The sequence below is a fragment of the Haemaphysalis longicornis genome, unplaced genomic scaffold (assembly GCF_048455015.1).
Source record: "Haemaphysalis longicornis isolate Haplotype H1 unplaced genomic scaffold, Haemaphysalis longicornis Haplotype H1 scaffold_1, whole genome shotgun sequence".
NCBI lineage: Eukaryota > Metazoa > Arthropoda > Arachnida > Ixodida > Ixodidae > Haemaphysalis > Haemaphysalis longicornis.
Window position 1 is genome coordinate 321,727,868 of NW_027526203.1, and position 24,694 is coordinate 321,752,561.

A 24,694-nucleotide genomic window follows, 5' to 3' on the forward strand; every position below is an offset into this window, starting at 1 on the left:
CGTTGTCGAGCCTGCTGCGACCCTTGCGGAAACCAGACATCTGTGCCGGGTATATATCTCGGATGGTCAAATCCCAGTCCAAGCGGAGCAGCACCATCTTTTCCATCAGTTTCCCGACACAACTCAGGAGCGCTATGGGCCGGTAAGACTCGATGGCGGTGGGAACTTTATCTGGCTTTAGGACTGGGCAAGGCGTGCGTATTTCCATCTTGGCTCTAGACGACCAGTTTCCCACGAAAGATTGAAGGCATGCAGGAGGCAACGTTTTGCCTTTTCGCCTAGATGCGAGAGGGTTGTGTAGGTGATGTCATCCGGGCCTGGGCAGCTGGATTTCTTGACAGAAGCCAGTGCAGCGAGCAACTCGGCCATGGAGAATGGCTCGTCCATTGGGGACACCGGGCCTGAGCATGCCTCATTGGGGGAAGAGTGTGGCGGAAGAAGAGCTGCTGGCGCTGCAGTAATTATCCTGCAGAAGGCGTCAGCGACTTGGAGGTCACTGGTGTTCGTGCTCAGTGAGGTGGATTTGAACGGGTGCAGTTGAATCTGCCTGGCCTGCAAACTTCGGAGCAAGAGCCATATTCTGGAGAGCGGCTTCCGGGGGTCCAGCTTGGAGCAGAAGGATTCCCACTCACGCTTGGCGAGCTTATTCATATGCCCGCGAATCACCTTCTGGGCTTGTCTTGACGCACGGATATCTTCAGGTGCTTGTGTCCGGCGCGCTCGTCTTTCTGCTCTTCGACGCACCGCGCGAAGCCTCTCATACTCCGAGTCGGCGGCGGTGTACCTATGCGGAAGCCTCAGTACTTTGCTGCTTGACTTTCGAGCTCTTGACATCGTGTCCACGAAGGCTCCATATGAGCTCACCGAGTCCACGGTTTCCTCCACCACAGATCTAAATGCCTCCCAGTTAGAGGAGCGAATCACACGCTGTGGACGAGAGCCCGAGAGATCATCCACTGCAATGTAAGTCGGCGCATGATCGCTGCCATGCAGTTCAATGTCCACTGCCCAGCTCGTCCTAGGGAGGAGTTGTGACGAAACAAACGTGACGTTGAGGGCGCTTGAAATCTTTCCCCGGTAGAAGGTGGGCTCTCCAGAATTGACAACGCACATACCCTGCCGGTGGGCAATGTCCAGAAGGTGCCTCCCTTTAGCCGTCGTTTTCCTGCTGCCCCAGATGGGATAATGGGCGTTGAAGTCACCGGTCAAGATGTGCCGGGCTGGTGTAGTACTGATGGTGCCTTCTAAGCGATTTAAGTTCAGTGCTACACGGGGTGGAATATAGGCGGTGATTATCGTGAATGACAACCCAGCGCAGCGAACTGTGGCTGCCACGTATTCATTCCGTGCATCCGGTGAAAGACAATGCTCTATTATGGTGAGGTCTTTTCTCACGGCCATTAAAACTCTTGACATTTCTACGCCAGTCAGCGACCGCAGAGCTGTGTATCTAGAAAGGCGTATGTCTTCCATCAACCGTGATTCAGAAATGGCGATCACCGAAAAACGGTGTTTTCGTGAGAATTGGCGTAGGTCCGAAAGGCACTGCTTGAGTCCGCAGGCGTTCCACTGTAAGATTGTAGCTTTATCTCGAATTTCTTGTACTCTGGGAATTATGATTGCACCAGCAGTTGAAGCTAACGCCATTGCATAAGGAGAGGTGAAATATAGTCCAGGAGTGTCAGTATAGCCAAGGCTACCGGTGATGAAAGGGGGGCGAGGAAGAGGCGCACCGCCTCTACTACAGCTGATATCATAGAACGCAAGCCCCCCGGAGCTCTGATGATCCTTTGACTCACGCTGCTCTCGCAGAGATGTTCGACGAGCAGGCTTCGAAGTTCGTACAGCTGGAGTCTGAGTCTCGTCTGATGGCTGAGCAGGCGCGGCTGTCGATGCCGGTGTGGCGGCATCTTTTGAGGGGGAGTCAACCGTTGCTGCGGTAGCTCGTACTGGCAGAGCTGCTGTAGGGGGATGCTTCTGCTGCGATTCACGGTGGAGGGCTGGCAGAGCTGGGAAATCCTCCTCTTGCTTTCTCCCGTGTTCCTTATTCCCAGACTTACGGCATTCCAGTAGAGCGTATTTCGCTGACTTGTAGTCAGGGTTGTTTCTAGCCTTTATTTTGAAAATAGCCTTCTCATCACGGCGGACAGAACATTGAACAATCGTCGATTCATGCTTTTTGCTTCAGTTTGGGCATTTAGGATTTTCAACTGAGCAGGATTCTCGGTCAGGAGTGCCACCGCACCGTGAACACCGGAGCGGGAGTTTGCACATGTTCACTGTGAAACACTCAATGTGGCAAAGCCATCTTACAAAGATCAAGCTTACAACAATCCCCACAAGGGCGGCTTCACCTATAACACAAATGCATTGCTGGAAAGACATTTTTCAGGGGATATATAAGTCGTCATATTAAAATATGAAGGCCCTAGGACTTTTTACTGCGAAATATACCTCTCACCAACCAAGTAAAGTTTCGTTTCCGTGTCAGCAGAAAACGCCAGGCTTAACAAAAGAAAGTACTAGCACCGCCAGAAATCGCACATGGACCAGGATAGAGAAACGGAGCAACAGCCCGTCGTCTTACCGACTAAGCTACGCCCACACGTGGAGACGCGGAGACAGACGGTGTACTCAATGAGCTTAGAGGCGGTTCTACCAACTGCACTCATTCAAAGCCCTCGTGTGAAGTGGAAACCGCATCATCTATTATAACGGCGTTCGAGTGGTTTGGATTAGCGGCGAAAGGAACAGCGTCTGGGGAGGGGATGGGCGCTCCTTGGCGGCGACGCATGAAACAAGAGTGAGGGGGAGGCAGTCAGAGAGACTTAGCCGTGCGTGCCGCCTTCGTTCTCACCTTTCGCCGGGTGCTCCTCTCCGTTTTCTTTCTGCCGTCACTGCCGCGTTCGGTAAATCGGATACGCTGACGCCGCCCCCGCGAAGCCCAGGTAGCGGCTTCCAGAGTCTCTCGTTTCAATATTTGTAGAGCCACGTGTGCGAATTCGAGAGACGACGCATCGGTAATCGTTGCTGGTGCCGTTTACAGCTTCGCTGTCCAACCATCTTCACAGCATAGATTGGAGCCTTTTTTTTTAATTTTTATAATTTTTCCCATACGCTGAAGGGTTGGCGCACAGGTTTACGATCCCGGGGACGTGGCTGGGCTCCGCAACGTGGCGCCACGCTCACGTTGCGACCCTTGCTCACGTGCACGCTCACACGCTCACGTACGCTCACGTACGCTCAATCGCACGCTCACGTGCGATTCTTTTCTATATTGATTTGTTGCCGGAGACGATCTGCTGGATCCTAGCCATGAACAGCTTTGCTGTAATATTATATCTAAATAAATAATACATTCTCTAAGCAGACAGCCGCTTGCAAGGTGTCGTTGATCATCGAGCCATGTTTTAATGGTTTCAATCTTCACGACTTGGATCGACCGATCTCCTTAGGGTCCCTTCGTAATTCAACTGGCACCATTACTTCATCGGCAGTGTACTGACACAGACGGCGAAGCAGAGCGGCAGCTGCACGTCGTTTCCGCCGGACGTTTAAGGGCGGCCGTTGCAGCCGCTACGTCCGCTATGCGCATGCCCGGGCGTTGTATGCCCACGTCTGCTTCCGTTGTCGTTTTTGAGGCACAGGCGCGATTTTTGGGTGCGTGGCAGCCACTTGGAACTTAGAAGCCAGCTACAGACGCCGGACAACGACAATGCCTACGCGGACGCCGGCTTATTCGTTGAAAGGGCCATCTCATGGTTTCGCTCTAAAAGCGGAAATAAGGTCTTCTTGCCTTAGTACGAGCCTAAGCCCTGGAAATGTTAGATTAAAATGGCCGTCGTGACAACAAGCGAATACTCTTTTAAGATATGCTAGACAACTGTCAACCCACACCTTCTTTTAAATGTGAGGACAGGTGCCGATATAGGTAGCCTAGTAGGCCAAGAAAGGGGCAACAAATGGGGCGAGGTTCGAGCGCAGAGATTACAAATGTGTGTGAGAACAAAACTGGATGTTTGTAGCCAAGGATAAATGATGTCTATCGTGAATTGAAGAAATTACTTCTGTGGCAGCCAGTCTCAGATCATAAATTAGTAGCAATAACTTCCCGGTACTCTAGAATGTGCAAAGCCCTGCACTGATATGCCTAGAAAATAATGTCTCACTACAGTTAACGTTATCTAGTTACATTTCTGATAAGTTTCACTTTTTCTGTCTCTAGTGCTGGCGTTGTCGAATGAGTTAGCTTCACATTTCGCCAAGGTATATCATGCTACGTTGTGTCGATGTGGGATTACCTATTTATGCATGCGTATATAACGGGCAATATAATAATTATTGGTCCGTTTTATATTTATATATAACGCGCATGTAGCCTGACTTCATGCATGCTTTTTTTGTGGTTTAGTACAGCGAAGGAAAAATGAACGCGTATCAGCAACATTGTTTTGTGGGACTCTAAATCTTTCTGGGACATTTTCTCCGGCGCTTTTGTAAACATGTGAGTTGAGGCTCGTAACAACTCGCACCGTCTTTTTGCGAACTTCTACTGGACTTTCTTGTCCATGCAGCCTAACGCTTCAAACAGTGGAGCAGTAGATTTTATGTCAGCCCTCACATGTAATACGTTAATTATCTCTTCAAGACGTAGCTTTCCTCGGCGAATTAAGGTCACTTCAGGCGTTTGATTTATACATAAACTTATGCAAAAGTTATGCATGACCGAACAAATTAAGGCGAGGAAAGAAGAGACTGAAAGAATACGAGAGTGAGCGACAGAGAAAAAAAAAGGAGGGGGGGGGGGGGGTTGGAAGGACCGCGAAGCGCGGATGTTACAGGCTTAGGTGGAAGGGATGTCTGATGACCAGCTCAGCAAGAAGCGCCGCTTGAAGGTCGCGCGTGGCCGGGTGCCGACGCCGCTGCCGCCTTGTTGTCTGGTAACCGGCGGCACGCAGGAAGGAATATGCCGCCTGACTGCCACATGTTATTGGAATGGGAGCTTCTGTACCGTAAGCGCAAGAGTACTGAGGCGCACCGAAGACGACGGGCTAGTGGGCCAGGAGTGGCGCGAGCTCAGCTTGCGGAAAATTTGAAAGGCGGCCACCGAGAGGACGGCTTACGAACTGTGTGGCCAGAGGACATCGGAAAGGCAGGCGCGGCTCTAAGCGGCAATCGCTGATCCGACGCTAGCCACAGATTATTCCAGCTCCAACGCAACGATGTCTTCAACATAGCTCGCAGGAAAATTAAACAGATATCCATGCTCTGCAATTCCCATTTGTAATACTACAACAGCAGCTGCCCAACTAAAAACACTGGCGTTTTCTTCATTTCCGTTTACTACGCCCTACATTGCTGCTGGGTTACGAGCGTTTATCATCGTTCACACCAAAGCGATCAGTGCAAGGAAGAGCAGATATAAAGGTATCGGTGATTCGTTGCTCACTTCCTTCCCAAATTGTGCCGGTTTAAAGGCGCTGATTCTAATTTAAAGTAGTTCAGTGCAAAAAAAATAGCTAAGTTCGCATAAAAAGCAAATCAAAGATGTAAGACAGGGGGAACAGGACCAAATGACCAGCTAAAGGGATATTTAAGATTACTTAGAGAAGTAGTTGCCGTTCAAAGTCACGTCGCATATCTCACTCCCATAATCGAGCCAATTAACCAACCAAATTTACGACTTTATCATGGTCATGCTCAGCTAATGAGGCTCGATTTTTTTCTGGAAATTCAGTTCATTCTAAATACGAGCTGTATAGATGCAGGCATGCAGAACATCGGTCGAACTTCCAATTTTATCAGCAGCATTTGTTTCAGTGTTCAGTGTTTGAACGTTTGGAGTGTGCATTTTGAAAACAAGATGTAGCGTCACATGAGAAGGTGCACTTTCAATTCAAGGCTTTTTAATTGCAAGGCTATGTTCTATGTTAAGTGCATCTGACCCAATTTTAAGTATTTGTTTCCGCATAAAAAGACCGCAATTCGCACGAGGAATAATCGCGTGATGGGCTGTCCCAATTCACACGAGGACATACAAAATATTCAACACGGGCTGTATTATTTTTCTTGGCTACTCGAATAAAAAGATGGCAATTGGAATTTCTTTGGGAAAGACATTGAGTGCATGAAATGCGAAAATGAACATTCCCAGCGGGCAAGCGTTAGAGCAAGGAAGCGAGAAAGTACGCAAACAAGTCTTCATTGCTAGCACGTGGCCCGCTCATTGCACCCAGTCCGGGTGAATCCCCAGCGTGGATATGTGTAACATGCGTTCTTATGCGGACATGAGTAAGGAACAAAGTTCCCAACACCAGAAGACACTCCAGATCGGTCTCTAGCCATGGTTTGGCGGGTAATTCTGTTTTTTTAATCAATTCACTCCAGTGATCGTATATAAGCTGTGAATATATGATTATACGCCTGGGACAAAAACAGCGTGTTTTTTGTGTTGTTATTTCTATCTTTTGCTAAGTCTACCGGTAATGGGCAACAGCTGCCATAAGGTTGCGAAAAAAATATAGGAAGTTATACGTCCTCATCGGCAGGTAATCGTGCCCCAGGGGTAGTGATTCCTTGTCCTGGAGCAGCCGAGGGTCGGTTAGACTCGAATATATACGATCCGGCAAAATGATTTTGTGTTGCAGATACACACACGCGCGCCATTAATTTTGGAAAGTGTTCCTATGCCGCTACAGGCATTTTATGAGCAACAAAGAGTAAAAGAGCTACCCAGAGTTCCCCAAGCTATTTATTCATGCATCAGCCGATATGCGACCACTGCAGGGCGAGGATCCTCTCCTATATGAGAGAGGTTTCACCTCATTACGACATCACGGTGGTCAAGCGCGGATCCGGTACGCGTGTGCTGTTTTTTTTTTTGTTTTTTGGCTAAGGAGGTCTGGCTGGTGCAGTTGCAGCTATGTAGTTTAGCCGCAGTGGTAACCAATGTTATTTTTGCCCCCCCCCCCCTTCCCCCCGCTAAGTGGCACTCCAGACCTGGGATATATCTAAAATGTAATTACGGATGTAATTGCTTGAGAATGTCCAAGAGGGTGGGGCTTCTGGAAAAACTCCCATGACTCTCTAAAAAACAACAAAAAAAAGAAATGCACAAAGTACGCGTTCATGACTCTAACATGACTAAACACTGTTTCCTCCAAATCTTCGAACCATACGTAAAAGACAAGAGATCAATGTTCTTGCTACGACAGAATACCGCACCAACGCAGCCGAATCCTGATCTGCTGAGGGACGCTGGCGTTTATAAGTTTACAAACACCCTAGGGCATTCCTAGGACACAACTATTTCACCCACCAGCTGGAAAGTTCTACAGCAGGTGCCGATTACTAGAGTATCGTACCCTTGGGCCTTACTCGGACACGAATAATTCATCTATTGTTATCACAAGGAAGAATGGCGGCAAAGGACGATCAACAACCCGTAACGAGGTCTTTGCCTCTTTTTATCGGAGGTATGCGAAACCTAACTGGGCCCAATCGCGTAATGAGCATTCGGCGTGAGGGATCACTGCATGCCACACCCGTATAGTGTTGCTATCTTATAACAGTATATTTCTGCGAGACCCCGTGCTCCAGTCACCCAGGTGAGAAAACCTATAGGGACATTGCAGTTTTTTTACGAATTTCAAACACCCTGCAGTATAGCACGTCACATGTGGTTCGCGCTCCTCATAGTGTATATGAACAGAGGACTGCTATTGTGCCAGATTCAATGACCCGCACGTCATCACCGCAGGTCGTGCACTTGCTAGGATTCCTCGGCATGCTTCTATAGCGCCACAGCACCGTTATGTATTGTGAGCGTCACGAAATGCCGTAATTATGATTGTATACACAGGCCTGTCAAACTTCTTTGCTTTCCAGCACCCGTTAGTTTTGCAGTCGCGACAACCTTAGTTACTGTCAGCGCCACTATCATCATCATTAACACCATCCCACAATCATCATCAGCGGCCACCAGTGCCACGCGCCGTATCACAGACCTAACGCGACGGCGTGCCTCAGAGGTCGCATGTCATTGCCATCCTCGAATTCTGGCCGGGCATACGAGTCCACAATAAATGTAGGAGTCTTTCACTCTACAACGTCCACGGCTTCTTCCTGCAGTTTCATTATTCAGTAAGACGCATCGATACCGCAATATTGCTCCCTGAAGCTTCACATAAAATTAATCTTGTCAAGTAAGCGCGATGTTGTTCTGATCCTATTTATTTACTACATACTACTGTGTAACAATATCGTCACGGGGTGCACACCATTATAAAAGCACTCATGAATATATCATCATTTAAGAAACGGCGTGCTTAAATGGACAAAATGGAGTATTGGCGATGAGATGTTTGAGTGGCGCCCCCTGGATCTGACGTCAGCTTAGGGACTCGCGCCGTTGTCGTCTGCTACACTCCGGTTGTGAGGAGCAGCAGTGCCTGTGCTAGAAATCGCCCGCTTTGATGCTTTAGTGCATTAAAAAGCGTATTTCTGGTAATTCAGTTATTTTTTCCAGCTTCCCGCACATTTGAATAATTTCAAGCTGTATACCCCACAAGTTTGCAACACACGGGGAGAGAGAAAACAACTTTCTTCAGAGCATCGGTCAGAAAATCGTGCGTAACTCGTCCTTTCTAGCTTATTCACGAGGTTCAGCGCTAAGAGCTCCTCGATAAGTGTTTAAAATGCATAGGCTCCCTTCAGGATTTTTTAGATGCCCTTATGAAGACTCAACAGTCGAATGCTACGTACCAAGCAGTGGGCACCTACACGCGCATCGCGCAGCAGGAAATAAGGCTGTTGTCTCCTTTTCCGTTCGTTGTTATCGAATTGTATCAGACGAATGTTTTTTTTTGTGCCCAACGCATTAATTTTTCTGCACCATCCCAAACATCTTATTAGGAGGTTTGGGGATGTATGGGAGGCTCACAATGATCGTGTGGATATTTTCTTCAGGCTGTATGGCATGCATTCCCTTCTTCACAAATTGGCTTTCGTTATGGCTGCGTGCCAGCAGGTGCATATCCGCAGCGTGCGTTGCTTATTCATATGCAAATACAATGAGAAGGTTTTTGCTACGCCACCGCGATCGCGCCCCAGACAATGTTGTCCAGAGTACTCGAAGGCGGCTTTTGTGCTCCGAATTTCCATCTTAACCATCGTTACCATAACGAACTGGCTCTCAACCCGAGTAATTTTGACAAGATTACGGTGTTGAAGGCTTGATATTCTCGCCAACGAACGCAATAAATAGCTATACGTGCATATATTACAGGAATCGAAAGCGGTGAATATGTCCAAGCGGTTCTTTATTTTTTTCCAACCCCTTCAGGCTTAAAGAACAAATCCTAGCCTACTCGGGAGGGCGTTGTGTGAATTGAAGAAAATTACTCTTACTCTCTTGTCCGGGACAGGACCCCGCCCACTAATCAGCCCGATTTTACTGTTAAATAAAGTTTTCTTTTCCTCCTCCAGCTACTCCTCCTCCTCTTGAGTGCAGTTGGCTAGAACGCATATCTGAATATTGGGAAGATATGGCTGTGGGAAATATACCGAAATATGCCTCCAAGTCTGAACAAACATAGTTTCACTGTATCTTTACGGTAGACGTACGTGACTCGTTTTGCTCAATAAACCTCCGTACTGGTTAGAAGCCTGGTATAAAACCAGCACACAGTGGGTTATTTGTTTTTCAACCTACAGTTTTCGAAGCCCATAGTGCATGTCGGCATACTTTCACGCCATGACAACACAAAGTGATGTAATACAATACTTTCGAGCGCTCGGCAAGGTTTCAAAAACTGTTTTACCTCACATATGATTACCGTGAACCTTAATGCCTCCTGCCAAAGCCGACAGCCCCGAAGAACTGGAATTTGTTTTGGTCTTGTATTTTCGCTGCTGTCAATTACTAGCAGCTGGCTGTTTCCCTTGTTCAAAAGATTCCTTAATACATAAGCGGACGTATAGCTATAGCTCCGACTTTTCGCGCTCCGCACAGGACCGGCTTCGGAAGGAATGCGGCGACGCCGGCAATGTTTCTTCCGTAGCGCTATCAAAAACTATACTTTAACTCACCCTTTGAGCTAGTGCATGCGATTTTAAGTCGATTATTATTACAAAAAGTTACGCACACGCAAAATCTGGTGCGGACAAGCATCAAACGGCAACCGAGCGCAAAGAAACAGCAGGGAGAGAGAGCCCGACTGAAGCAGACGACAAATGCGAGAATCCCTAAGTCGACGTCACAGAGGCCGCGCTCCGCAGCGCCGCCCGTGGTCGCGCTCACCGCCAATAGGTTAAAAAAAAAGGGTAACAAGAGCTGGACGTGAAATTCTTTTTTTTTTCTTGAGTAGGTAACATCTGAGCAGCAAACTGTCCAGGAAAATGCAACGAAAAGCATTCAAGGCCTTATAGGAAGGCGCTCAGTGCATGTTCAAACAGAGCATTGCGCAAAAGGGAAGATAGCATTCCCTAATATTGTAGCACTGATAACAAGCTGCATTTGGCAGGAATCGTCGGCCGATACCGAAATGAAAATGGCATCAGGATTGCTATTCCAATCAGTAATCTTCCACAGAAGGAACGAATTCTTGAATAATTTAGTGAGCGCTTTGTGTGGAAGCAACTTGGGCGGGTGACAATGCATGAATGATCGAGATGTGAACTGTTCAACGCACGCGGGAGTAATAATCCTGGCTGATCGATTCCAAAGCCAACATAGGAATCGAGTCTGTGGGCATTTATTGCAAAAATTGTGCATAGATGCAGGCGAAGCCCGCCTGGGTACTAAGCATGAAATGAACTGAAATTGAGTTTTTCCTCACCGAAGCTACACCTGGGCTATGAGGCGTGCCGTATTTCAAGGGGTAGCGAAATTAGTTGGAACGTTTTTGGATCGGTAACGCGTGTCGAAACCTCGACAGACGGCGTATTCGTTTTTCTCCTTCGTCAGAAAAAGGGCCGCCGTGAATCGGGAATTGAACCGGTACCTTGTGCTCCGCAGCGTAAGGTACTAGCCAAGTTTATTTAATCAACTGTTCTCTCAAATATTGCTCTAAGTACCAAAATGGTGCCGTTTACACGCATTCTGAAACAGGGGACGAGAAATAAAAGCAAGTGTCGGAATCGAGCGCCGGCTGGTAGCCGGGGTGTTGACAAACCGCAAAAATCACCCCGTGTGCAAAAATGACCGATGACATTGTCTTTCTACATGAAGCGTTGCCATCATGCAGCAGCCCAGTGCGTGCAATGGGCTGCGCAGTATTTTCTCATGCTCAAGACGGGTGAGTGCAATCTGATGAAGCGGTAATTTCAGGGGGATTAACGCGCCGATGCTGCTTCTGGGCGATGAGGCCCGCAGTATACTCCGGATTATTTTTGGCCACAACAGCATATTTAACCTGCACGGAAATCTCGACACACGGGTTTTTTCGCTTTTCGCCTCCATTCAGAATAGCCAACTCTACGGCAAGGAACCCAACCGGCACTCCTGGTCTCAGCGGGTATAAATATAACTGATTCGAGGTCATTTAAACGTCGACCGAATGTCTCACATTCGAAGAATTTTCGCTCTTTTTACACTGTAGCCTGTTCTTACGTTGAAGGCCTTGCCGCATGGTGTACTCGTCCTCCACTCCTTTTCGACGTCTGAAAATGACTTGGGCCATTTCAAATGTTCAAAGGTGGGTAGGAAATGTTCTTCATGGGGATTTTGGAACTTTTAAAAGGTAAAAAAAGCAGATTCGTAGAACTTGAAGCAATATTTGAAAGCACAACGTTGCGCTAAACGATGCCGGTTCATTTTCATAGCGCACCACAAAACACCATTTCACTTCAGATGCTAGAAGCAATCTATTAGCAACGGTAGAAAGTTTAAACTTGCACTGAGTCAGTTACAGAGGGGTGGTAGTCGCTATATAATAAAGAGGATGGAGAATAATTTTTGGTCTACGTACAGTGCTGCCAGCCTGATTACTTCTTTCATTGTTTTGGTATATATGTAAATTCTGTGACACAATCTAAAAAATAGTCCGCCAAGCCCGCCAAAGCACGCCAGGGTTTTTTGTTTGCTTTCGTTTTTTTTTTCTGCCCACCTCTCTCTAGGGCCCGTTCTCCCTACATCCCCGACCCCCAGCAGAGAAGCACGTAGGCGATCGCAAACGCCGGCAAAACTCTCTGCTTTTTTCAATAAAGAGCCTTCTCCCTCTCTCTCTCTAATTAGAAAACAGAGCATTTCTACTCGAAAATAGAACAACTACAATGGCTGCTTTCCCTATGATGTTTGCGGGCGGTATTTCAGTCTGTAATTTTTAAACCACCCTTGATTTGGAGAAAATAGTCGTTAAAGCTTCAGTTTTGCGTGCTTCCGTCTTTCTAACTTGTTTTTTGTTCGCCTTTGTTAATATTGAAAATTTTAAAAACGTTGGATATGAGGCTTCTTGCTCTTTTAAAGAAAAAAATGTCATCATTCTGACAAGAACCAGGCAGCACATGACGTGTTGGTTAGTGTTAACAAACGCGGGCCGATGTACTCATGTGCTGTGCTAAATAAAGCACAGGGAATGCTCAGCACCTTGAGTCACGTATCTTGCGAGGTTTTACGTGACCCTTAGCATTTTACAGCATGATCAAACTATTCTATATTTATTCTGGACGCCTTGAGAGTGTTATAGGTGTAACTTGTAACATATGTACACTAATGTACACGTTTCACGAATTTGTAAATGGTATCCTTAATTCGGAAGGTGTCATGTCCAGGAGTGCCTTGGGCTAGCTGAAGTATGCTGACCGATCGTTTTCCCCTCTCATTACGAATAGGAGACAGCCCTGCAGTTGTTTCACTCGACTCTCCCTGAGAATAGACGGCACTGCGTGAGCTTGGAAGGGCCTTGTATAATCAATAATCCAAGCGAAAACGCCAGTGCGCTCGAGATTTTGGCACACTTTAAAGATCCCCAGGGGGTGAAAATTAATCCGAAGCCCTCCACTACGCCGCGCCTCATCGCCTGTGTAGCATCGGTGTGTTAAACACTATAATCAATCAATCAATTACTATCAATGTTCCGTGGAAAAAGCCTTCTTTTCGTTTGACGCATTTGCTATCTTGTGTGAATGCTGAGTGGTACGGGATCCGAGACGTTACTTGTCCTATGTTGGCGCTAACGGATAGCACTAATAACCAGTCACTGTTTTCTCTTATAGACTCCTACTCGCGGCCCACCCGGTGCGTGCGTTCGGCTGAGAATCCCCTCCCCCCCAGGATTGAACCTGGGCGGAGGGTGTTTTTCACTTGGGTTTTCTAATCGCGCGTTGAGTGTGTGTGTCAAATGATCGAACGTGACGACCTCTTATGTCTGTTTTCTCAGTCAAACGCGCGTATAACCACGTTCTTTGTTATGAGCGTTTCAGATTTAATCGATAAATATTTCCGTCACCTTGAATACCCCGTAAATTTTCTGTACAGCGTGCACATATCACGGCATATGATTTCCATCTGCTGCACCCCAGCTAACCTAGTACCCCGCAAAGTTTGCAGGTACAGCGGTAGGAAGGCCGTTATGACACGCTTTGGCCATACCAACCCATGCATCTAACATGACTGTATGCAAAGCGTCGCCTCGGCCGAACTTCACGGTCTCCTGCACGAAAGACGAAAAAAAAAACAAAAAACTTTTACGAGTCCTTTTAAAAATACAAAAAGCAACGCGCGGAACAATCTAATTTGTTCCGTTGTCCTGGCTCGGTGTAAATATTTCCTTCACGTTGAATGCACAGTAAATTTCGCGTACAGCTTGCGCATGTCCTGGCATCTCATTTCAACCTGCTGCATCCAAGCTAACTCAGTATCCTCAAAACCATGCAAGCACAGCGGTAGGAAGGGAGGCCGTTATGGCACCCTGCGAGCCTACGAACACGGGCCGTTAACATCATGGTATGCAAAGCATAACGTCTGTCGAACTTCACGGTTTTCTTGGCGCAGAAAATGAAAAACCAAAAAAACTTTTACTAGACTATTTAAAAACCCAAAAAGTAAAGCAGTGAACAATCTAATTTGTTCCGTTGTCCTGGCTCGATATGCTCCTCGGTAGTAAGTTTTCCCAGCCACTGTTCTTCAACAAATCTGCAATGGCAAATTCTGTCGCCTCTCGCGCCATTCCCATGTTCATTCTCTGACCTGCGGCATTGTAACAGGATGGTGTGTAATGTTATATGCCGTCCATCTGGACATCTTGCGACCGCTGCTTTTCTAGCTTAGCTTTAGCTACAATCCTCGGAATGGAAGCCTGGTTTCCGTTTTACGCTACTTATTTTTAATAAAATTGGGTTGATGTAATTTACGGCAGTTTGTTTCCCATAAATCACTGTTTTACGGAGATTCAGGTGTTTTAAATGCCAAAAACATTCACCATAAAAATGTGGGCGTGTGAAAGTTTGAGACAATATTTTTGAAGTTTAGCACCTAGAGAAGCAAAGGTGGCATGAGCTCTCGCAGACTACAGATGGGAATATAAAAAAGGTACGCACATTTGTAGCATGGTCACATGCATTGCCGGTGTGTTATTGGTTCGAGCAATAATTTCGGAACCGTCAGCTTAACAGGGTCGCTGGATGATGTATCAGAGGCTTTTTAACGCGTAGCATTCTTTGCCGAGTTGCTCCTACAGCCAGGGCCGTGTAACGTCCTCCATTTCAAAAAAAAAAAAAAATGCAGATTTAGTGCAAGTATCACTTTTAGTCGTTATAACAGCGCAAATGCAGATAAATGGTCACACAGAATTTTGAAAACCCGAAAAATAAAAAGAGAGAAAAATAATTTCACAAAAATGATCTGACAATATCAAAAATACGCATCTTATACATCTCCCCCCCAAAAGTGAAGAATAAACAAAAAATGTTCGCTAAAGAACGTTAAAAATACAAATAAAAACCACTGGTGATTACTATACTCCCTAATGCGAAGTTTATGCGCAGCGCAACTGCAGTCTTCTCAGTCACGGCGCATATCTGCAGCGTCTCAGGAAATTATCGCGTGAAGAGCGAACGCACGGCGGAGCGCGCTGCTCTGCAGTTATCTCGCAGTGTGTTCGCCGCGGCCGAGTATGTATGTTGTTGCAAATCTTGTTTGAACCTCCCGCGCGAATTTCAACTGGTTCGGATGAGGATGAGCCCCGAACGGAGGAGGAGCTTCTGGCGAAAATGGGAGGGCAGGCTGTGAGAGAGATGTCGCCAGAGCAGCGTGCGCCACCTTCCCCTCACACTTTCGCCAGACGCTCCTCATCCCGTTTTCTCTCTGCCTTTGATGTCTCGTTCGCTGGCTAGGTTACGCGAACATCGCCACCGCCACTGCCAAACCACGGAACCGGCGCCAAAGTGCTGCGCACCAAAAATAGCGAAAATGGTGAACCGTGCAACACCCTGCATTTCCACAAAAATAAACATTTGTTTGATGGAAACACCTTTAATCGTTATAATATCGTAAATGGAGATAATTGGTCGGACAGATTTTTGAAAAACCAAAAATGAAGGGAAATAGAAAAAAAATTCACAAAAATGATCCGACAAGACCCAATATATGCATCTGTACATCTCCCCCAAAACCGAAGAACAAGCGAAAAAAAACCGCGCAAAGAACGTCGGAAATGCGAGTAAAAATATCGTAAACGTACCAACTCTGCAGATCACCTTGCATCTTCGAAAAAAAAAATTTCAAAGTACAGGAAATTCATCTCTTTATTGATGTACGTTTCGTCATTGGCGAAAAGAAACAAAAGAGAACTTAAAAAGATTAGAATAATCCAACGTCTTTCGCTACTCATAGCCATATCTGGCTGTAAAGAACTCACACTCTTGACAAACTGCATAAGAATGCTACGCATTAGTAGCCAATTCCATGAGTTTCTGCAGATTTTTTCCATACGATATATTTTAAAGGCTAAAAAATACTATAAGCACCGGCATTGTTAGCCTCACCACATTTTGAAGCGTGAGAGTTTTTCGGTCGTCTAAAGCCCTGGGTCGCAAACCTGCGTCCCGCGGGGCAATATTTTGAGACCCCCGGCATGACGTCAGGCCCCGTATCCCTCATCTTAATTTAATCTGAAGGCTGACATGGAAGTTTTGACCTCAAATGGTATCAAAACTCGTGATTTTCTGGCTGAAAATATACATGTTAATGACTACTAGTCCAGTTTTCTACACTGTTTGTACACTATATTCCGTAATTTTCCTCTATTGCTGCAACGCCCTCCCCCTTTCCCCCTTCTTCCCGATCTGCCGTCCGGCCTATGTCGTGTCGGCTTCATGCAATTCGGCCCTCCGCCTAAAAAAGTTGCCGACCCCTGGTGTAGAGGGATATTTTGCAGCATAGATATCCACCCCTCAAAGGGGCCAAGATTGCCTCGTTAGAATTATATCGACACCAATTTTAACGTATACTTCTCTCAAATAAGCTGTATAATCAAGAAAAAAAGGTAATGGCCATGCGACCCACTACATGATTTCCCGCACTAGAACCTGTGAGGTAATATGCACAGCTGTGCATATAACCTCATAGGCCCGCAAAAGCAAACGCAATGTAGAAGGGCTTATAAGTTTACAGAACGAGCTATTTTCGCTTAAATTTAATGCATATTCATTTTATAGCAGTAAGAATCGCGGGGTATCCAATGGGAGTTAAGAAAGTACCCGTAAACATGTCAGTACGTACTGCTGTTGATACTGCGCGCACTATGCCTGATATAGCTGCACAGCAGTCCGACGCTTTGGGGTTGTCTCACACGACACTGCCCCATTGGCGGAAGCGACATTGTCTTAAGTGACCCTGTTTGTCGAGCACAACCCATGTTTCACGAAACGAATACTACTTACCGTAACAAAAACAAGCCAGGCGCAAATACGGTCATAAACAAAGCAAAGGCGGACAGCGGTCCTGCGCTGTATGGTGGCGCCATCTAGGAGGACTGACGGTAAACAAGGCCTTCCGCAGTCCCCAGCCGACTAAACAGCACCCTAACGTCCACCTGAAAACCTGTCCTGGTTACGTCATCGCAGACATCCCGAAGCACACGATTTGGCGAAAGAATAAAAAGTTTAACTTAAATTGATTAATTTCTCATTGAACAAAGCATCGCTCGCTCCCGGACAAGCGCTGGGGACACTATAAAGCACCAAATCTTTGGAATAAAACAAAGTTGTATGTTGTCTTCACGGTCTCTTTAAGCCAGACGTATCTGAAAAACTATGCTGTTAATAAAACCAGGGACAGAAACAAAATCACGGTTGGTTTCTCCACTCACACTGCATCGAAGGCATAAATTGTGAAAATTAATCCTGTTACGAAACAATCCATCAAGCAAGAATGATAAGAATTGATGAAAGATCTATTTGTAGGACCTAAATAACTCGTGAGCGTCTCGTCTCTCTCCCTCGATAACTTGATCATGAGGCAAGGCCCGATGCGTACGCTTTGCTTCAGTTTAAGAAGCCCTCAACACGGCGTTTCTAGGACGCTCATCGCACACAATATCAAGCATGCCAGAAAACTGTCTCAACGGTCATGTTTCTGGTCATGTTTAGCAGCGACCGGCGTCGGCTGCCTGTCGCTCCTTCTGTGCTTTGCCAGTAGGGCTATTTCTGATTTGTGCAGTTGAAGACGCCCAAGCTATACCTGTGCTTTGAGGCGTGCCGTACTGGAGGGCTCCGGATTAATTCTTAACTCACGGGGACCATTAAGGTGCGCCGAAAGATCGACACACGGGCATTTGCGCTTTTCGCCGCCACGAAAAAAGCAGACACCGCGGCCGGTAATCGAACGCGCGTCCATGGGCTCAGACGGATTGTTTCAATTTCAATATTAAAAATCAGCGGCAACGAGTGACTACGCTTTCGTTGTTGGTTGAACGGGTTATGTAAAAACAACTCACGCCGTAGTACCGATTCTCAAGACAAACATGACAAGTAGACGCAGCATTGTGTTATCACCATGCATATACCCTATGTACCACGCGGGGCAGTTTCTCTAGAAGTATTGCAAGTTTTGCGGCTTTTAGCAGTCAGAAGAACAGAACGAAACGTTCGTCCTGGCTATGTTCGCACACATTATTTCGTTCAGCGCAGGCGTTAGGAAGGTTTTTGCAGTTGTAAAGAACTTCCCAGAAACATTTGGCCGGTGAGCCTTTGGAACCAGGAGCTGATGTGATGTACTTCGTATGGTATAGGGAGCATTCTGGCTACAAGTTAATTGAAAGTAGTCAAGAACATGCCGTACAGCCATGCTCATTTCGTTTTCTGATTTTACTTTTGTGTTTGCTGACTTATCTTAGTGTTTACGGTTTCACCTCTCATATATAACCATTGTTTTGGCGCTCTTTGCCCCAGTTGGCCTTGCGCCATTAACATCCAACCATCATCATCGGGAAGGTGCCGTAACCTGATATCTCTTGTAACCTCTTTGCTCCGAAAGGTGCTTGATTTCAAGTCGGCCAGTCAAGCTTATGTCATAGCATTGTTTTGTTTGCGCTTGCTTCTTTTATACACACCGATGAGGCGAAAATAGAACCCCAATAAAGACTTCAGGTACCACGTTCTTTTGCATGAGCAGTGTCTAAACATTCTGTGAGTGCGTCACCGGCACACCGTTTTTCGAGGTATCAAAGACAGAAGGCCTGCAAATTCTTCTTTAGGTTTCAAGTTTTGTTTAAAATGTTCGCGAAAATCAGTGGCCGGGGATATATACTGTATGCCCAATTCGCGAAAATTTAGGACTCCGGAATTAAATCGTTGCACAGTATCGTTGTTTGCGAATCTTGTTTGCTTTTTCATGCTGGATGGCCTCCAAATGCGTAAAACAGCCGATTGTAGTTTATTGATTCATATTGGAAGTGGGTACAGATTTTTCTTTTTGCGTTATTAAGGGGTGTGCATACGTATAAGCCCATTGCGCTCACACCCGAGCAGGCGCGAAAGCCGGCGTCACTGTTATAATACCCTATCTGCGATGGGGCACCCTTTGGAGGCGACAAAGTCTTGGTTTTTTTTTCTTTTTGCTAATGCCACCAGACCAAGCTCAATGTTAAACACCTCCTCTGTTAAACATGTAACGCTCTATGCCACCACAGCACGTAGGGTACCATGGCCCAGTCAAGCATGGTTTTTTATGGTTTTTCCTTTCTCCATGTCCCGCAAGACAATTTTGTAATCATCTTGAATTAAAGAAAGAAAGAAAGAACGAAAGAAAAAAGAAAGAAAGAGAGAAAGAAAGAAAGAAATAAAGAAAGAAAAAAGAAAGATTTACGTAGAACGCAACTTTTTTGCACTAGAAGCACCTCAGTATATACGTGTAGCAGCGTACCATGGTTTCCCCATTTCTGGTTCCAGTGGAAGTAATTACACAAACGGGGCCACCTGAACCTATTAATAATGACATAAACCCTGTGTATAAAAGCCCTGTCGCATTAGGGAAGGAATTCTGGCTGAGTGACAATGACTCCCCTTTTCGAAATTCCGGGGACCTTGCCTTGAACCATTACTGACCATTTCGCTTTATTTATCAAAGCTGCCCCAGAAGTGCCCCCGCACGTACAAAAAAGCAATGGGTTCGGTACTCCCAAAGGCATCTTCTGCATAAAGCCGTTATACCAAGTAGGTGTTCCAAAAGAAATTCTACCGTACCCATATGGCCAAAATTTCTAAACATAGCCATTCGTAAAGTAGGTTACTATTCTTGCTAGGGGAAGACTTGAACGAGGTTTTAACCGGAACGAGGCAATTGTGGTCCTCGCGGTATATACCTTGTACTGCAGGTATTTTACGCTTGCTGACAATTGGCAGTACTCCGACCTTAACCACTGAAGGTTTCCGATAGAATTTTGAACCGAATAGAGGGTCTGGGGATTGAAATCTCTCAAATTTTTATGATGTGGATTTGACTGGCGTCCACACGCCGTGGCGGGTGTTTTCAACGGCAGGGAATGCGCCGACCATTGCATACGCGGAGCATATCAAGGGCTGGTACATTAGGAATGCGAAAACAACTGCTCTTTTTATTAAAGCTGTGAAGAATTTTAATAAATTCAGAAGCTTAGCCGACATTGCATGAAAGACAGAGCCAGGTTCAAAACGTTCTACCCCGATTCTCGTTTTGCTTCCTCCATCGAACCAGATAAATTTACACCACACTACCCGGGGCGCTGCAGGCGACCCCTTCTTCATTACGCGCGGCCTAATGTGTCCGGCTTTCGATCGGCGAGTATCTGCTCTCTGTGGCGCCAAATAAGTTACGGCACTCCCTTGTGGCTTAAAATTCTGGCGCTCGTTCAAGAATTCTAGAGGTCTTAGTTAGCCTGCAACCTTTTATCCGCCATACTTTTAAGCGACATGGAAAAACGCCCTTGGAACCCCACTCAATACAAACCTTTCGCAGGGAAAGAACACACGGGGCTAAGGGGGCAATGTTTGGGAAATTGCTCGCGAAACACTTTCCGAGCGAGAAGTAGTTTTTGTTTTGCAACGTCATTAAAAAGGAAAGCTTATAGAGGCTGAAGAGAATATGGGTGGGCTCGCTCTTCATTTGTGACCAGAAAGCAGGAGCGAAAGATGCCTTCACGTCATGAATGCCAAACGAAAAAAGAAACTTTCCTGGAACCAAACCATTCCAGCGACACAATGAAAGCACCCATAATTTCTAATTTTTTGTAGCAGTACAACCAAAAGACGGGACACAAAAGAAAGCAAGGGATTGATTGCTTCTCAGCCCTCTACACGTAATTATTTGAACAGCGTAGCTGTAAACATACCAACGAAAACGATATTACAAAGCGCGCACATAAATCCATTTGGATCGTAATTTGAGAATACCTATTATGCGATAGCACTGACCAGTGCGCAGTGCAAGAAACAAAACGCGAGTGTTTCTAATTTGGGAGCACAAAAATCTCCTGATTTGTTTAGCTCGTGAAACTTGAAAGAACCGCCGTTTTATGCTAGCAGACTACACCTTTGGCTGTCCGTTCCACGGCGGCTGTGGGATGGAATGGCTCAGTAGTGGGACCCTAACGTAACTTCCATTAAAACTGTGACTAATAGTTATGCTTTATACTAACCGAGAGAGAGAGAGAGAGATAATATTTTATTCACAGGTAGAAAGTGAGGAGGAGTTGTAGGGAGCGCTGCGAGATTCAGAGGCCTCGGTCCAGGCTTCTGCTGACGGCTTCTTGAATGAAGTCAGTCAGGCCGCGTTGCTCTTCTTCTCGTCTAGGTAAGGTCAGCCACTCTCTAGTGTATTGTTTTCTAATTTGGATGTATTGGGGGCACTGCCAAAGAATGTGGTCTTGGGTATTTGTAATTTTGCACTGTGAACATGATGGTAAGGGTGTTGTTTTGCCATATCTGATGAGATGTAGCCTCGCAGGTGTTTCGAGTGTTCCGGCTTGTGCTTGTCGGAATAGGGTTTGCTGCTGTCTTGTTAGGTTAGGGTGGGGGAAGCGAGTAAAGGTTGTGCAGTTGTTCGAGCAGTTCAACCTCATACAATTTGTTTCAGGCTAGTTCTGATAAAATATCAGTTACAGGCTTTTTAAGTAATTATGCTGCTTCCGTAGAAGTCAATATGTCAAGAGCAGAACGGGATCCCGAACTGTTTTCCCTCCACCCAGAACTGATTAGTGGACCTAAACGAAATTCGACGCATTTATAGAGTTTTCTTAGCGACACTACGACGTTTTCCGATATATGTTTTCCCACACGCTAGATTGAGACCTCTAGAGCATTCGCAAGAATAGTGGCTTTGTCGCAAGTCATATTACTGACGGACCATGAGACGAAGAAATTTCGAAACTTTTACAACTTAGCTGTTAAAACGCCAGACATTTAATTCAAGCTTCGCCGCAAAGCGCACAAGCATATGCTAACGACGGAAGCAGGCACAACAGACAATAGAGGTCATCTTAAGCAAAGTTCTTAAAACTGTGCAATTGTCGCCCAGAATGGTTTAGCGATGTAGTCCATAACAAAATAGTGGGAAAAAATGGAAAAAAAATTAGCGTGATTTAATGGCGACCTTGCCCACTTTATGTGTAGCTCAGTAATACCTCCTTAACGCATTGTTTACTTTTTTGGTTATGAAGCCCTAGTTCGTGCTATGCGACCGCCGTACTGTAAAGTTAATCTGCGAAGAAACACCCGATGTCGTGCTTATCGGACGGCTCAGGCCTCAGTGAGGCAAATGCTAAGCATATGCTTTAAGCAAGATGTAGATTTAAGTTCAGTGAATGCGTTAAACCAAATTGCTTGCTCGTCCCTTCCTGACGCTTACACAACTAGTTCCGGAATGAGTTCGAATATAATTTACGATGAGTGGGGAATTCTAGGCGGACTATTTTTGCAACAGCGGGAATGAAAATACACAAGCCATCGACGAAATACTCCGTCTGAAAAGTGCGGTCGGAAAGGTGCGCCATGGTGCTGGGCAGTCATGCGGGGCCGAAATTCGGCAGCGAATATTATTAGCGAACACTCCGAACCACCGAAAAAAAAATTCTGCGTGGTATGCGGCTAAAACTCGTTCGAGTCGTTAGCGAGCAATGATGTGCTGCATATTTTCGAAGCCGAAAGGAGAACCCGCTTATTCTGTATAATTTAAACGGATTCTGGGGAAGTTTCGCGGTCTGCAACGAGAGCTTTTCATATGTCGCGGTCCTTTTTATTAGAGGCTCCGCTTGAACTGTTGGCGGACAAACTACTTCCGCTGCTTACGTGAGTTTCTTCGTTACAAAGGAAAATAACAGGTATTGGCAATAGCACTCAGCCTTCACAGAAAAAAAAAATATTTCTTTTTCACCAGCAGATTCGTAGATGCGGGCTCGAAAAATTAATACAACAGTACCCACCAGCTTTAAATTTGCACCGTTCGACTTAAAAAATTAAACCTTTCCGAAATAGATTTTTTTTTAATATTTCTCAGCCTTAATCTTTCATTTGGGAGGAGGGTGCTGCTGTTACAACGTTTCTTGCGCCAAAGTACTAGTTCATGTATCAGAAACAAACTAGAAATATACGACTGAGAAAGAAAAAAAAATTTTTCTAAGAAATTCTTTTACTTACAACATCGATCAATTTACCATACATTTCTGTTCTAGAACAACAAACTTGGAATTTATTCAAAGTGGTCTTATTAGACACTACAAAAATTAACATGTAAGCGGGCGGTTTAGTAATATCAACCAGCTAATTTACCTGGAAAGCGCCAGGTTTTATTGTTATTATTCTACTTTTTCTTGAGGCTAATGGGCAAAAAAGTGTTAGCGCCCAACGCAGCCATATAAAGCCTCTTTCAGTCCACATTTTGCTGTTCAGACTCCGTATTTAATTGTGAAAGCCGGCATAAACTCTGAGCATTTCCCCGTTTTTTTTCTGTTAAAATAGGGAAAGAGTTCACAAAAAGCGGGTATAGCGTAGGTATATTGAAAATATCGGGAAAGATATCCCAAGCAAAAACAAAATGAACAAGAAAATGTTGTATTGAGAATTCGTCCGTGTTCCCTGGCAAACGAGACAAAACGGCTGAAGAAACGGCGCACCACGCGCGTGTCTCCCGTTTCTCCAAATGTATTTGCCTCCTCGCCGATCGAATGAATAGAAAAGGCCCCTCAGTCGCTTATGTCTTCAGCCCAACCTTTTTTTTTTAATGAAGGAGTTTGTCGTGGCAAAAAATTCAGCTCGCTTCAGATGCCGCTGCCATGGCAAAGAATGTCAAAGTGCTTTACGTACCTTGAAAACTCCGACGACAGTAGTGCGTTCCTTTAGGCCCGCGCCCACTAACAGTCAAGATGTAAAGTCACGAAAAAAAAAATTGGTCCAAAGGATTACAATAAAGATGTACAATGCCAGAACTGTAGGTCACCACACTGTCAGCGGGCCTAATAAGCCGGCAGGCGAAGTAGGCCGGCTGTGAGCGTCCGAGTTGGGGCGAGGCCTCCTTGTGGAGGAGAGGCTGTCTTCTTCAGGACACACGCGCCCACTGTCACGGTTGGGGGAGCGAGCGCAGTGACGGAACAGCCTCGCGGCCGCGGCGCCGGTCAGAGAAGCTCGGTGGGGCTGCGAACCTCGGGCGGGCTCCGGTCGCAACTCCGAGGCTCGCGGAGAAACGCTCCGGCGAGGAGGCGCGCTCCGCCGAGCGGCGCTCGGGTCTCGGGATGCGCGCGCTCTGGTGCGCTCCCGAGCGCGCACCTGTATGAGAGCGGGAGCAACCGGGTCACCCCTGCTCGATTCGCAGGGCTAAGGCACACGGATTGGAGCGTTTATACGCTGTGGGCCTGGACAAGGGTCCGCCGTGCCAAATCAAGCTCCAGCTTTGCTGAATTTCGCAGTAATATTATTCGCGTCTTATCGTACGATTTCCGAAATTAGTGAAAGGATAAATAACTGCTGGCGATTTTTCATTTTTCAAGTAGCTCCTGTTTTGTAGGCGAAGTCGATATGTTCCGCCATTTGAGCCGAGAGAGGAAATTAAACTCGAGGAGACATCTTTTTCTCACCAGCAAGAATACCAGAAGCTAAATTGATGATTTTATTAACTTTGCTTTGTCGGAGAAATCACAAAAATCCAGATTTCGAGCCACTCAAATCGGTAAACCTTCGTTTTCAAAACATACCAGTGTGGGCAGTTGCTGTGACTGATTGAGCGAAT

The 24,694-nt window shown here is 46.1% G+C and overlaps 1 protein-coding gene across 1 annotated transcript in view; it reads right to left on the bottom strand.

Moving 5' to 3' along the window:
- Positions 1–24,119, bottom strand: part of LOC144151461 (RYamide receptor-like) — a 920,756-nt gene extending 896,637 nt beyond the window's left edge. Inside the window, exon 1 of the mRNA XM_077682514.1 lies at positions 23,776–24,119. The gene's annotated coding sequence lies outside the window, so the exon portion shown is untranslated. The remainder of the gene's footprint in view (positions 1–23,775) is intronic.
- Positions 24,120–24,694: the final 575 nt, after the last annotated feature.